This window comes from Sus scrofa, chromosome 14 (genome assembly GCF_054392235.1).
Source record: "Sus scrofa isolate SSC_HxYL_T2T_F1_AM1 chromosome 14, Sscrofa_HxYL_maternal_Yorkshire_Landrace_v2.0, whole genome shotgun sequence".
Taxonomy (NCBI): Eukaryota; Metazoa; Chordata; class Mammalia; order Artiodactyla; family Suidae; genus Sus; species Sus scrofa.
In genome coordinates, this window is record NC_139396.1 from 87,384,352 (window position 1) to 87,397,770 (window position 13,419).

General features: G+C 35.7%; 1 protein-coding gene across 2 annotated transcripts in view; it reads left to right on the plus strand.

Moving 5' to 3' along the window:
* The window catches only part of CABCOCO1 (ciliary associated calcium binding coiled-coil 1), a 125,404-nt gene that overhangs the window by 51,697 nt on the left and 60,288 nt on the right, over positions 1-13,419 (plus strand). The gene's annotated exons all lie outside the window — the stretch shown is intronic.

Consider the following 13,419-nt stretch of genomic DNA (forward strand, 5'->3'; position numbering starts at 1 on the left):
TATTCAGTTTAATTTCACCAAAGTGACAACACATCAAATCTTGGATCATTTGTACTTTCAAAGGTTATATTATATATACATATTTAAACAGATGCATGCACACATATACATATTTGTGTTTGAATATAAAAAGCCTCATAAGATTGTCTGCTTTAATAGTTTCCCTAATTTACAAATGTAATAGATAAGTATAATTTTATTTCTAATTGTTTAAGCCAACATACTTAATGTTTCAGAACTTTATAATATGGACATTTTCACACAATCCCCCCTTTGTACAACTCCAGGGGGCACCAATTCACATTGTGGTCTATGTGATTAATAGCATTGTGAATTACACAGCCTGCACAGCATTGTGAATTACACAGCCTGCACAGCCTCCTTTGGTGGAGGCCCTGTTTTCAGAAGTGGTGCTGTAGCAGAATCTGATTATAAATAAGGCATACTTAGAAAGATATTTAAAGAGAATGATAAATATACCTAAGTGGTTACCTTGCCTAGAGTCATATTTTGGCAGCCTTTCATAACCCAAAATAATACCACTTAAATTCAGCAAATATAGAAAATTCAGACCTCTCTAAAATCAGTGAATGTCAATTGTATATAATTTTATGTTCTGAGCACTTATTCCTAGAGCAAAAACAAAATAAAGAAAATACTTTTTTTCTTCCTTATTTCAAAACCCACACAGATTATGGGTGTTAATGACACTGTACTTAAAAAATGTTAGCTTTGGAGGGGAAAAATAACCAGATAGAAACATAAATTTTATATTCTTTCTTTAAACTATAAAGTTATGGTGTCCTGAATAAACAAAATATGAGACTTATGTAAATACTCCCCCTTTTAATGAAAAAAAAAAGCAAAAAACAACATTGCGTGTCTGATCATATTTTGGAACAGAGTAAGGCAGCTGAAGCATAGCCATAAAGATATCTTTTTTCTCTTTAGTTTACCCTTGAGATGTACCTATCAAAATAATCTAAACTTATCCAAATGATGGTTTTTAATCTTGAGGAAAGCTTTTTTTTTTTTTTTTTTCCTTGTTGGATGATCCTATTAGCAAACTGCTGGAAGGAGAAAATCATACAGGACATAATTTGTAGTTTGACCTACTCACATTGGGTGTTACTAAAGAAAATCAATCAGAAATTGTTGTGTTAAAATAACTCTATCTGCTCTATCTGGCATATGTGACTGGCTTTAGAATCTATCACTAAAAGAAAATGGTTGACGCTTGGGCATACAATTTATCAAACTTCGCTCTAGTCCTTTTTCTCCAAAGCTTAGAAAAATAATAATCCTTCCCTAAATATAAATCTTTTAAGAGAAATTCAGGTAATCTGTCTCCAGTAAAATAATTGATAAATGGCAGGAGCACAATTTAAAGATGGTTTCCATCACAGATCACATGGCACCTAAACTCTTGAACCTGTCACTCAAGTCTTTCCATCTGTTGGCCCACTAGTATTAATCTCAGCTCCTCTGTGACTAGGTCTCCGATTGAGAGGTTGGTCTTTTCATAATTTCAGGTTTCATGCTTATTTTTACCTTGAAGTTAAGCTTTTCCTGCTGCCTAAAATGCTCTTCAACCAACCCAAATTTATTTTCCACTAATAGCTGTTTGAGGGAAACTTCTTTTAAAGAGAAAGAAAGAAGGAAGGATGGGCAAATGGACTTTCTCTAATATTACTTTTAACTTTTAATTTCCTTAGCATTAAATACCTTTTTACTTATTTTTAAATTTTATTTTATTTTTGTTAGAGTATAGTTGATTTAGTGTTAAATCAATTTCTGCTATACAGCATAGTGACCCCAGTAGTACATATATATGCATTCTTTTTCTTATAGTATCTTCCATCATGTTCTATCCCAATAGATTGGATATAGTTCCCTGTGCTGTAGAGTAGGACCTTATTGCTTATCCATTCTAAATGGACTAGTTTGCATCTAGTAACCCCAAACTCAGTCCATCCCACCCCCACCTCCCCATTGGCAACCATAGGCCTATTCTCTATATCTGTGAGTCTGTTTCTGTTTCCTAGATAGGTTCATTTGTGCCATACTTTAGATTCCACGTATAAGTGATATCATGTGGTATTTGTCTTTCTCCTTCTGACCTAATTCACTTAGTGTGAGAATCTCTATTTGCATCCATGTTTTCTGCAAATGGCATTATTCTGTTCTTTTTTATGACTGCTGAGTATTCCGAACACCTTCTAAATATGGAACTGCATCTCCTGAAATTAACTACATAGTTCTGGGAAATTAATTAACATGTTCTGACATTTTTTCTACTGTATTTCTCAGTAGAGGACCTGTTTATATTCACCTAGTGTTCTGTAATTGTTCAGTAAATCATTTAATGTAAAAGAAGGAAAATTTTATTTCATTGACTAATTTCAGAACATTATGTTTGGAGAATATTATTTTGGTGTATAGACTGAAAAATCTCAACCAGCCTTTTAAGATATCCATCATTGAACTTGTTACCAGAATATAAAGTCATAATTAAAAGATAATATGCTTACATGAATCATTTTTAATTATGGAGAACCTGCTTTATATGGGCTACCTTGGGAATGCTGAATATATAATAGGAACGCCTGTTATACACTGAGACTCTAAGACTTCAGAGACCACTAATTTTTTTTTTTTTTTTTTTTTTTTTTTTTTTGGCTTTTGTCTTTTTAGGGCCGCACCCACGGCACACGGAGGTTCCCAGGCTAGGGGTCTAATCGGAGCTGTAGCCGCCGGCCTATGACATAGCCACAGCAACGCAGAACCAAGCTGCATCTGAGACCTACACTACAGCTCACAGCAACGCCGGATCCTTATCCCACTGAACGAGGCCAGGGATCGAACCCTCAACCTCATGGTTCCTAGTCGGAATCATTTCTGCTGCTCCACAATGGGAACTCTGAGAGCCACTAATGTTTTTGACCATATCAAAATTTAAAAATTCTTATTTGAGAGGTAACACCATCAACAAAAATCATGCACACTCTAAAAATAAAATGTACAGTATAAATGAAAGAAAAGCATAATAGTGTTAATATTGTATGTAATAATTTCTTACAAAGCAATGAAAAAGCGGTAGCCATACTAATGCAAAAATTAACAAAGCATATTTAGAAGAAAAGATATAAATAGCCCATAAGCTTCTGCAGATTTTCACCCTTTGGAGAACTCCAACTTCCGATTAAACTAGAAGTATCAGATTCTCAAAAATTAAAATGATAATGCACTGTCTTGTGAGTATGGTGAACTGGCAGTCATGTATACTGAACGTAGAGTGTAAATTGGTAAAATTTCCAGAGAGCAATTTGGCAAGAAATATTGTATTTTAAAATGTGTTTATCTTTTGGGCCATCAGTTATTCTTTGAGTTTATTCCAAGGAGATAATCAGACATGGGCAGAACTATCAGTGCATATATTTGTTTATGAGAGAAAGAACCCTCAAACTGTGAAGTACCTAAATGTTTGTTATTAGAAGGAAGTTTTAAAAACTCGTTGTGTCTCTATACACATAATTCTGTCATCTTTAAGAGTACTCATATGGTGTACTTATGTTGGAAAGTTATTCACACTATGTTAAGTAAGTGAAAAATCCAGTCTACTACATGTGTCTATTGTTGCTGCAACTTATAATTTTATATCCATATTTATGTAGATATACATAGAGAATAGGTCCTGAATGACATACATCAAGTTGTTAACAATAGTCACTTGATATTGATAGTATTCTAGGTAATTTTTGCTTGCCCTTGACACGTCTCTATGTCCTGAATTTATTTTTTGCAATCAGCATGTATTACAACACACAGCTGTTTTTTAAGAGTAAAGACTTAAACTAGCGAAGTTTTATTCCATTTCCCTTTATTTTCCTTATTCAGCATTATTTCTTTTTTTCTTGCTTATTTAACTTTAAAAGATTGCATAACATTATGAAAATGTCTGTTTTATTTTGAAGAGATGCATTTCATGTTTATGTGATTAGGCAGTGTTCTTTTTCCCTAAAGCAAAAGGTTCTATTGCAAATGAAGATTTAATTGTTACTTGAGGATGAGCATCTTATTATTCAGGAGTTATATAAATCACCAAAATGTCCAGGGTGATCACAATAAGACCTAGAAAACAAGGGCTCTAGCTCCAGGAAATTTCTCTATTATTTAAGATACTATCTGGCCAATAGATAGCAAGAAGCGGGGTGGGGGGGGGCAATTGAATGGAGTCTAAGAAAAATCAGTATGTATCTATTCTGTGATTATATGCTCAAGAGAATCCATTAATAATCTAAGTTTCTGGTTTAGAGGAAATTCATCTTTTCATTCTTCTCTAAGATGTCCAGACAGGTTTAAAATAGATTATCTAAGGTTCAGTAACCCACATTTGAAAAGGGGCATATTCAAATCAAAATGTGTCCAGAGGATATAATCTGGATTTTTCCAGGACCAGAGGTCTCTGAAGGAGAAGACACTCAGAGAGAGAAGACACTCAGAGAGAGAAGATATAATAGCTGTCTCCAGACCTGAAGGTCTGACAAGATAAAAAAGAGATGTGCCTTTCTGCGTAACTTCCAGATAGTAGACAAAAGATCAGTGGCTGGCTCTTCTGATGGAAGGTCTTGTCCAAGTAATGCAGGCACTTTCTCAATAATGGACATACCCAGAAATGGAAGGAGTAAAAGGGGAAAAGAAAGGGCCCATGTCTTCCTCACTTTTATGCTTTAGCATAGGTGCTGACAGACAGAAAGCACCAAATAAATTATAATGAATGAATTGAGAGATAATAAATTGTATCTTCATTGGATATATTCTAAATTTAACTATATGGTTTTCGTTATTGTTTAAAGCAGTGAATGCAAAATTAAGCCAGATCATCTGTAGGTATGGTGACTATCTATCCTAGATTTTTCTAGGATTTTCCAAGATAATTCCAAGTTAAACTGTTTTTGTCCTATTCTTCCTTTGAGTATACTTCCAATATTCTTCTTGGTGGTAAAGTCCCAAATTTATGATGAGCTGTCTTATTCTGGGGAGCATAACTAATAGAATGACAAAATAGATCTCTTTCTACAGACTGAAAATCATGTTGGACTGCTACAGTTGGTATGAATAGAGAACTACAGTTGTTTATAACTAGAAAGTCATTTACTATAAATATATAGCTAGCTCTATCTTGGTGAATGCAGACTTAAATGTTAATAACTTTATGTAAGCAAATGTAAGTCAACTCAGATTATAGGATGATGTAATTTTATTGATTACTTTCTTCAAAAAGAAGATTTGGGTCACAGCTCTTTAATATTGAGCCATATACCAGTGTTTCCTTAGAGTTCAACTTTGATTACTAGGCCAGCCTTAAGACTTGGTGAATGTTTGACAGATGGCTGAGAATATGCAAGTAAGTATGCATTGTGCAGAAAAGCATGCAAGTGAAGAGTCTATCAAGAGAGAATAAACAGCCTTAGAAAGAGGCCACCTTATTGGTATTCCGACTACAGAATCCAGCAACTTTCTATGCAAATTATGCAGCTGCATCAGCACCACTGACACTATAGGAGTGAAGAGGAAAAAAAAACCCAAAGTTTTCTGTGGAAGACCAGCTCTGTGTTGATCAAGGAAATAATGTAAGAATAGATGAGGTAGAGTGGGGGTTTTGGCTTTTTTTTTTTCCCCATGGCTTATTTCTTCTCTCCACTTGAAGCACTTAATGACCATAGCAAAAGTGGAAAGTTTAGCTGATGACTCTAGAGTTTCACACTTCCCAGGGTTTGGCTTTTAGACTAAGATGGGAGCAGCACCCTACTTTACTTTACATTAGGATTTGCATGCCCAGGATCCACAGGATGTGCCAGTGTTTGTGGGAGACACATGTACACACATGTATGCATGCACACACAAACATTTTAAAAAGAGAAAAGAGGAAGAACCAAAAAAGTAGATACTCTGTTATCCAGAGAAAGTTTTTCTACCCTTATTCAATACGGAGTAACTTAGAATTAGGGGCTTTCAGCTAAATAAATGATGTATTTTAGATGAGAAGAAAATGACGCATGCAGCTAACAAATGAATGCAGATAATTTTTCTCCACTTAAAACTGTGAAAATCTGACTTGAATTATCTTTCCTTTAACAAAAAGCAATATATATTAAATAAATATCACATATTAAACTTTATAGTCCAAAGCAACTCATGTTTCTTCTATGAAGCCATCCCTGACTTCCACAGGCCATGCTAAATTCTCCCTCCTATAAACCACTGTTGAAATTTGACACCAAGGCATTTTACCTTGCAGTGTTAGTATATATGTCATCTGATTATAGTTGGGTTTTTTTAAGGCCTGTCCAGGCCTTTTGACACACACATTCATACACATAAACACACAGTTGGTTCCTAGGAGCTTGAGGGAAATGGTGAGTTTCTAGACACATTTAGTTTTCTCTAAAAGGTCAGCCCAGACATTATCCATAAGGCATCATCCTGAGATCTGTATATCCCCATACACCTCCATGTTTCCTCTTTCCCTTTTCAAAATATGTGCACAAATTCTTTAGTTTGTTTCCTCTCAGGAGGTGGAGCTTAATTCCCCTCCCCTTGAATGCAGGCTGGACTTAGAGAATAGAATATTTCAGAGGTGACAGGATGTCCCTTCCAAGATTAGACTGAAAAAGTTGTGGCTTCCGTCTTGTCTCCATGAGGCTTGCTTGCCATCTCTTGCTGTTCCTCCCTTGAGTCGTTTGTACTGGGAGAATCCAGCTGCTACGTCTTGAGGACACTCTGGAGGGGCTGACTGGGCAAGGACCCATGGCCTCCCTATGGCCAGAATGGGATCCTCCCCAAGGTGAGCTTTGACATGACCTCAGCACTTACCAACAGGCTAAGGGCAATGGAGTGAGCAACCCTGAGCCAGGACCAGTCAGCTGAGCTCCTCCCAGGCTCCTGATTCACAAAGTGCTATTCTAAATGCTGTCTTGAGTCCTTAGATGCGGGGTAATTTGTTACCTAGCAACAGGTAACTACTACATTTCCTGTTTGCCACAGTAGGTGAACGATCTCTCTGTGAAAGTGTTCACCCCTTATTTCAGTGACCCTCCAAGTATTTACTTCCTCATCTTTCATTTTCTCCTCCTGAGTCAAGCCGCTCCTGTGCAACTCACTCTGGTCTGCTCTGACTGCTCTCTGCTCTCAGAAAAGCCCCTGGAATTCCAGTAGAAAGTAAATTTCTCTACCACGAATGGCTCATCTCCCAAATTAGATGTGGTTCATAATAAATGCTTAATCAATGTCTGTTCATAGTGTAACGAAATTTCACTTCGTTTTGATGTGTGCCAACAAAACCATTTATTTGAAAAATAGTATTGCCTTAACTACTCAGACTAGCATTATAGAGAGACATGTTTCAATGTGTGGAGCTAAGACTTTTATAAGCAAGACTTATTACTGATATCTATACAACTTCACCTGGAGCCTGAGCCAAACAGATAGTGGATGCATTGTGCTCTTTGGCATCAGGAACAGGAGTAGGTAGGTGTTTCAGCTCCAAGTGGGCAAAGCTGCCGTGCACCTTAAGCTCAACAAGTACTTTGCCCCAGGGAACATATTATAGGGTCAAGATCACTGTCTTCTAAATGCATTTCCAGTTGTAGATGTTGCCTGTTATCTTCAGGGTGTTTATTGTCACTTTTAATAATCAAGATATTTATTAAACAAGTGGAATATGCCTACCACACTAAGTGCTTCAGGAATTTACTGTTCATTTTTTTACAGATACTACTTTTACACCAATATGTGACATTGGTTACAAAATTACTCATAATAAATAGACTAGTATGAGAAATGAACATTAATTTAATAAACTCACAGGCGTATAATTACAAGCCACATTCTGTAAAGGAAAAATACAGATTATTGTAAAGAAGGAATTAGAGAATACTCTCTAATTTGAGGATTAGAGGGTCACAGAAGGCTCCTATGGGCTAGTTGTCTTTTTGGGTGGAGACCTAGAGATAATAGGAGTTAACTAGGCAAAAGTGTAGGAGACAGGGAAGTTAAGTTAGTTGAGCATTTGCTATATGCCAGGAATGGTCTAAGAACTGTTACGCCAGCAGCCTCCACAGCAACTGTGGGAGGGAGGCAACACTTTAACCATGTCTTGGAAATAGGATCCCTGAGGACTGAGGTCCACATGCTTAATGACTGTCCCAAACTTCTGCAAAGGTTTTGATTTCATCCCAAGGGGCGCCAAAGAAAGCCTTGAATGAAAAAGATGATCTAGACTATTTTTAAGTTAAACAGCATGTCATAATGTTGATTACCCCCAGAAGTTAAAGCCATTAAAACACAAAATAGGACACATTTTAACTTCATCACCTTCCAAACATGCACTCAAAACTACAGCAGTGGGAATTATGTCTGGTCACAGTAGAAAATTGACAATATAATAAAAACAAATAAAAATCATTATATTAAAAAATACATATATATAAATAATATTATAGCAAAATTATTTTAAAATAATCATCACTTTTACAACCTGTTCAAATTCTTTACGTTTTCTACTCAGGACCCCATAGTGTTCTTTTTTATATGATAAATACTGCTAACCAAATATGTATGCTTCTGCTTATATAATTTATAAACATGGACACCATACTGTATATTAAATTACAGCCAAAATTGAGAAAAGAGAAGTGGAAGTACTTCATTATTCTTTGTTAAATAATGAATGTTTTGAAGCAATGTGATCATTAAATGTAAATGAACATACCTCTGATATAAATGTAAATTTTTCAAAACATGAAATGTTTTTTAAGATAAACTCTGACTGGAGTTCTGAATATTTAATTGTTCTATTTTCACAAAATGAATACAGCCGCCTATTCAATATAATCAGTTATCTAGGTGAAAACAATGATAATTGAATATAGCTGTTGCCCAAATAGATTTTAAATACCATGAACAATCCTACATGAAATATTTGGCCTGTTGCTTGAATGTTTTGTTTGCTCCTTCAGAGGCAATTTCTCCCTTTTCTACCCTACTCTGTGCCTCAGAAAACCACTGTTCTTGGAAATCATCAGCAGGCTCCTTACCCTCTGACTTCTCAGTGGGCCAGTGTGGGAACATGGGTGGGAGAAGAGAGAGGCTTAGGTGTTTTCATGCCTGGCTCCCTCCCTATTGGGTCACCGAAGGTTGGGTGCATCCTTTTTCAAAAGGTTGGTGTTCCTGTCCTGTCTCTACAGTTCTTCTCTCTGTGTTTTGGAAACTGTTCCCTCCTTTCCCTACTTGGCCCTGGGATGAGAAAAGATAAGAGTGCCAAACCATCCTGGGTTCTTTCCCCCAAACCAGCCTGCATTATTGTAAATAGTCCTCTTTCCATGCCTTCCTCAATCACCAAGCTTTGGTGTGCCATTTTCTCATAGAAACCTGACTATGGAATCGATAGCAAGAGTGGCCTCAGGATACAGACCCTCAAAATGGGATTCTGAACTGAGTTCTCCAAATAAATATCTGGATAAATATCTGGATAATTTATTGTCCAGATAACCTACTGGGCAGGAGTTGGAAATAGAGATGCAGCACTCAGGAACCTGATTGAGTTGACTTTTAGGGAATCAGACAAAAAAGGATGAAACAAAAGAGAAGACAATAGAGGTTGAGCAGGATGAATGTATTGATGTGAGTGTACTCACTTAGGATTCAGGACTTGAAAGTGTGACTTGAGTACCCAGGAGTGGTTTTACTAGTCTGCTAAGCTGGCCAACTGATGGATGAACTCAATGGTGGCCTACAGTCAAATAGACTATTGTGCTAGAACTTCCATGCTATAATGCAGAGGAAAAATTCATATAGTTCAGGATGATGAAATAATGTACAGCCTGTTTAGCCACTTGCTAACCATTACCCCTAGGAGTGTCCAGAGAACACACTCTTCATCAGGGCAATAAATGAGGGGTTACTACCGTCACTGGTCACTCAGTGGTGTTGGTTCTCTGTAGGCTGGCTTTTTGAACAGGTGAGAGGCTGGGAGCTGTGTTTGGGATGTAGCTCACACTTGCTATTCCTATGACATGTTTATACTTTTTTAATATTAGGGAGAAAAGAGTGCTACAATGGAACCCCCTTTTAAAAGAAATCTCCAGTTAAATCTATACTGGTCACTAATGCTGTAATGAATGTTCTCTGTATAATTGATACAAAAATATACTGAGTTTTGTTTAAAGTTTGGCACAAAGTAGAAATAGAAGCTGATACATGAGCTTGGTTCAAAGATAAGCCCTCCCCACTTACTAGTTGAGTTATCATTGATGAGTCTCTATGAAGCTCAAATTCTTCATCTACAGAATGAGGGGAATAATATCTGCCTCTCTTAATTGTGAGGATAAGCAAGAAAAGAGGAAAGCAACAAGCAAATTAAGTTTGCCTTTTCCTGGGCTTTCCTCTCTCATAGCACTAATTGTCTAGTATCTCATACAGTGCTGCAAACCCCTGAGTTTAGGATCTGTGTCTACTTGTTTTATATCCTCAGCGTTCAACATATAGATAGACACATACCAGACGCTAGCCGTGTGAGTGAGTAATAAGTAAATGTGTTATTTTGATAATGAAATGAAAGCGGTCAGTTTATTATTTACTTTCCGTTTCTCTACCTGTGTTTAAATTCCATCTGCATCCTTCTGGTAATCATGGACAAATTTCCTAGCCCTCCTGAGCTGTGGATTCTTCATCTTTAAAACTGAGATAATGTTTTTTATTCTCATAGGAGGGCTGTAAAAAATAAGTTAGATAATAGTTAAAATAGCTGAAAAATAAAGATTACTACATAAATTTTATTTCCTTTTACCTTTGCTTCCTTTATCTCAAGTTCCTGGCATAATATAAATACTGAAATGTTGTCTATGATGGATCACACATGAAGTTCTAATTTTAAAAGCTTATACCCCATTCATTCCTTTAAAAAACTCCTAAATATCAGATTACTGCCCATGGGATTGCAAAATATTTTTAAGCCTTTTATGGTTAAAATTCTGTAAGAATTTGGAAGGGGCCCGACTTCTGAAACTTATTTTAATAAATCCAAAATGGATTGATGTGGAAAATACTCAACATTCAACAGTTAATTTTGAATAGAAGAGATAGTTAATTTTATCCCTTTTATTTCTACAAATCATAACGAGAGACAATTGGGTAGGTTATTCAAAGGAGACTCCCCAAATCATTTCTAATGGGATACATCAACTCAAGTGTTGCCCAAAGATTATTCTTAACAAATGCACATATTGTTTGACTTTACTTGAAATAAACAAAAAGCTTAAAATTAGATTATTGCTTAGACATAGAGCCATTAAGTTAAAATAAGTCCAGACATTTGGAATTAAGTCAGTTTAAGATAGTCAGCTTTAATTAAGACATGGCTAAAATATTTGGATTGCTTTATTAGCTGTATGCCATAGCCATAAAAACTCGGTTAAATTTTCACAATAAATGCATAGTGCCTTTACATAAATTTACAACTACACTAAATCAATGCCTTTACACAAATTCATTTTACATACTAAAAGAAACTCCAACAACCACTGAAAAACAAAAGACAAAGGGAAGAAAGATTTGTTTTAAAGTCATCTAAATCAGTATTGGTTTGACTTCTTTCTTCCCTTCAAATAGAGAAAAAATATATATCATTGACAAAACTCAATGCCATTTCTTTCATTTCTCTTAGGGCTCCAGCTCTGCATCACTCTCTAAAATATAACTAATTTTAACTGATTTAGAAAAAGAAGCCTTACTTAGAGCCTTATGTGTGTTGAGTGGTTTTTCAAAAAACACATTTTTCAGATTAAAGAACATGTTTGTGGTAACATAAGCTCCATTTGCCTTATAAAATTTATTAAAGGGTGAAAGCCATGAATTAAAGCATGAGTGATTTCATAAAGTAAGCATTTTACATAATTTGTAAATTTAAATTTTTGTTACCTCAAAATGAAGACAATAATTTAAGAATGTAATGCATTGATTCACCAAAAACAAGAAGAAACTTAATTACTATTTTAAATAAATTTTCCAGTGAGTTTTCTGTATATGGTCAATAGAAACCTTTTGTTCTGTGCCACGGATTATGACTGGGATGCTGAATTTATGTGTGTGTCTGTGTGTCAGTCTGTTTATCTCTATGTGTGTATATGTATGTGTAGAGAGGTAGACATAGAAAAAGAAATAATGATAGAGGCTTTATTACAATAGCTTCTTTAAGGAGCTCTTTATAGTTAACTAGAAAAACCCTAAGTTTCTGTTGAACACAGTTTGGATCCTAAATCAGTTGTGATGCTTTTGATATTCTCGGAATATAAAGGAAACTCAAAAATATTCTCACTTTTCAAAATGGTAGAGATATGTTCTTTGGGGACATCAAACAAAAAAGCATAAACTTTACAAGTAATATCTTTCCAGTGTAAAAAAATGCTTCATCAAAAAATAATCATTCTGACACATCTGCTTCTAGCTCTGATGGAGTGTCTTGTAACAAACAGATCATTCTCTAATCAAGAACAAATAGAAAAGTGGATAAATTTTTAAAAATCCGTTTGAAGGCTTTGGATATCTTCCAAGATAGTCAAGACTTATGAGACCATGATCCAAGAGAGAAGTGAGCCCAATATTTTTGAAGTAAGCCCAAGTACGTGTGCTGTTTATCTCCTGGGGCATTTGTTTTAGGAAGTACAAGGCAAGAAGTTGAGAAGCAGGCAGAAGGCAGTCCCTAAGCAGAGAAGTCAACAAAACTTCTGGCAATTTCATAAGACTAGGAAAACAAAAATTAGAGTATGGACATGCCATGGCTGCCAGGATTAAGAGATAAAAGTTGAAGGAAGAAGGAAGGTGGTAAAAGTGAACCTGACACTCTGTAATAGCCATCCACTCCAGGCATGTGCTAAATCTTAAACTGTGGCAGGAAAATAGTCCATACACTGTGCAGAGGGTATCCATATAGAAGAACAGAGCTTTCAGAGTCTTATGTTGCTAAAAGCATAACAAATTAAAGTTCAGAAACCAAGAGAGGGGAGGGTCCTGGTCAGTTGGGATCCTAGAATGGAGAGTGAATCAAAGGTACACTTAGCCATATAAATAGGGGTGAATTAAGAATATACTAAACCTCACAATGTTTGAAAACCAGCCCCTAGATTTTCTAGTCCATGATTGGATTAAGGTGACCTCCTACTCATTGCTTGTCTAGAGGAAGATAAAACAAGTGGACAAGCTGTAGGACAATGTGAAGAGGCCAAATTTATGTGTAATTGGACTCACAGAAAGAGAAAATAAGATGGGGGGAATATTTGAAAAGAATAGTGTAAAATTTTAATCCAGATTTCATGAAAATTGTAAACTCACAGTTCTAAGAAACTCGTCAAACCCCGAACA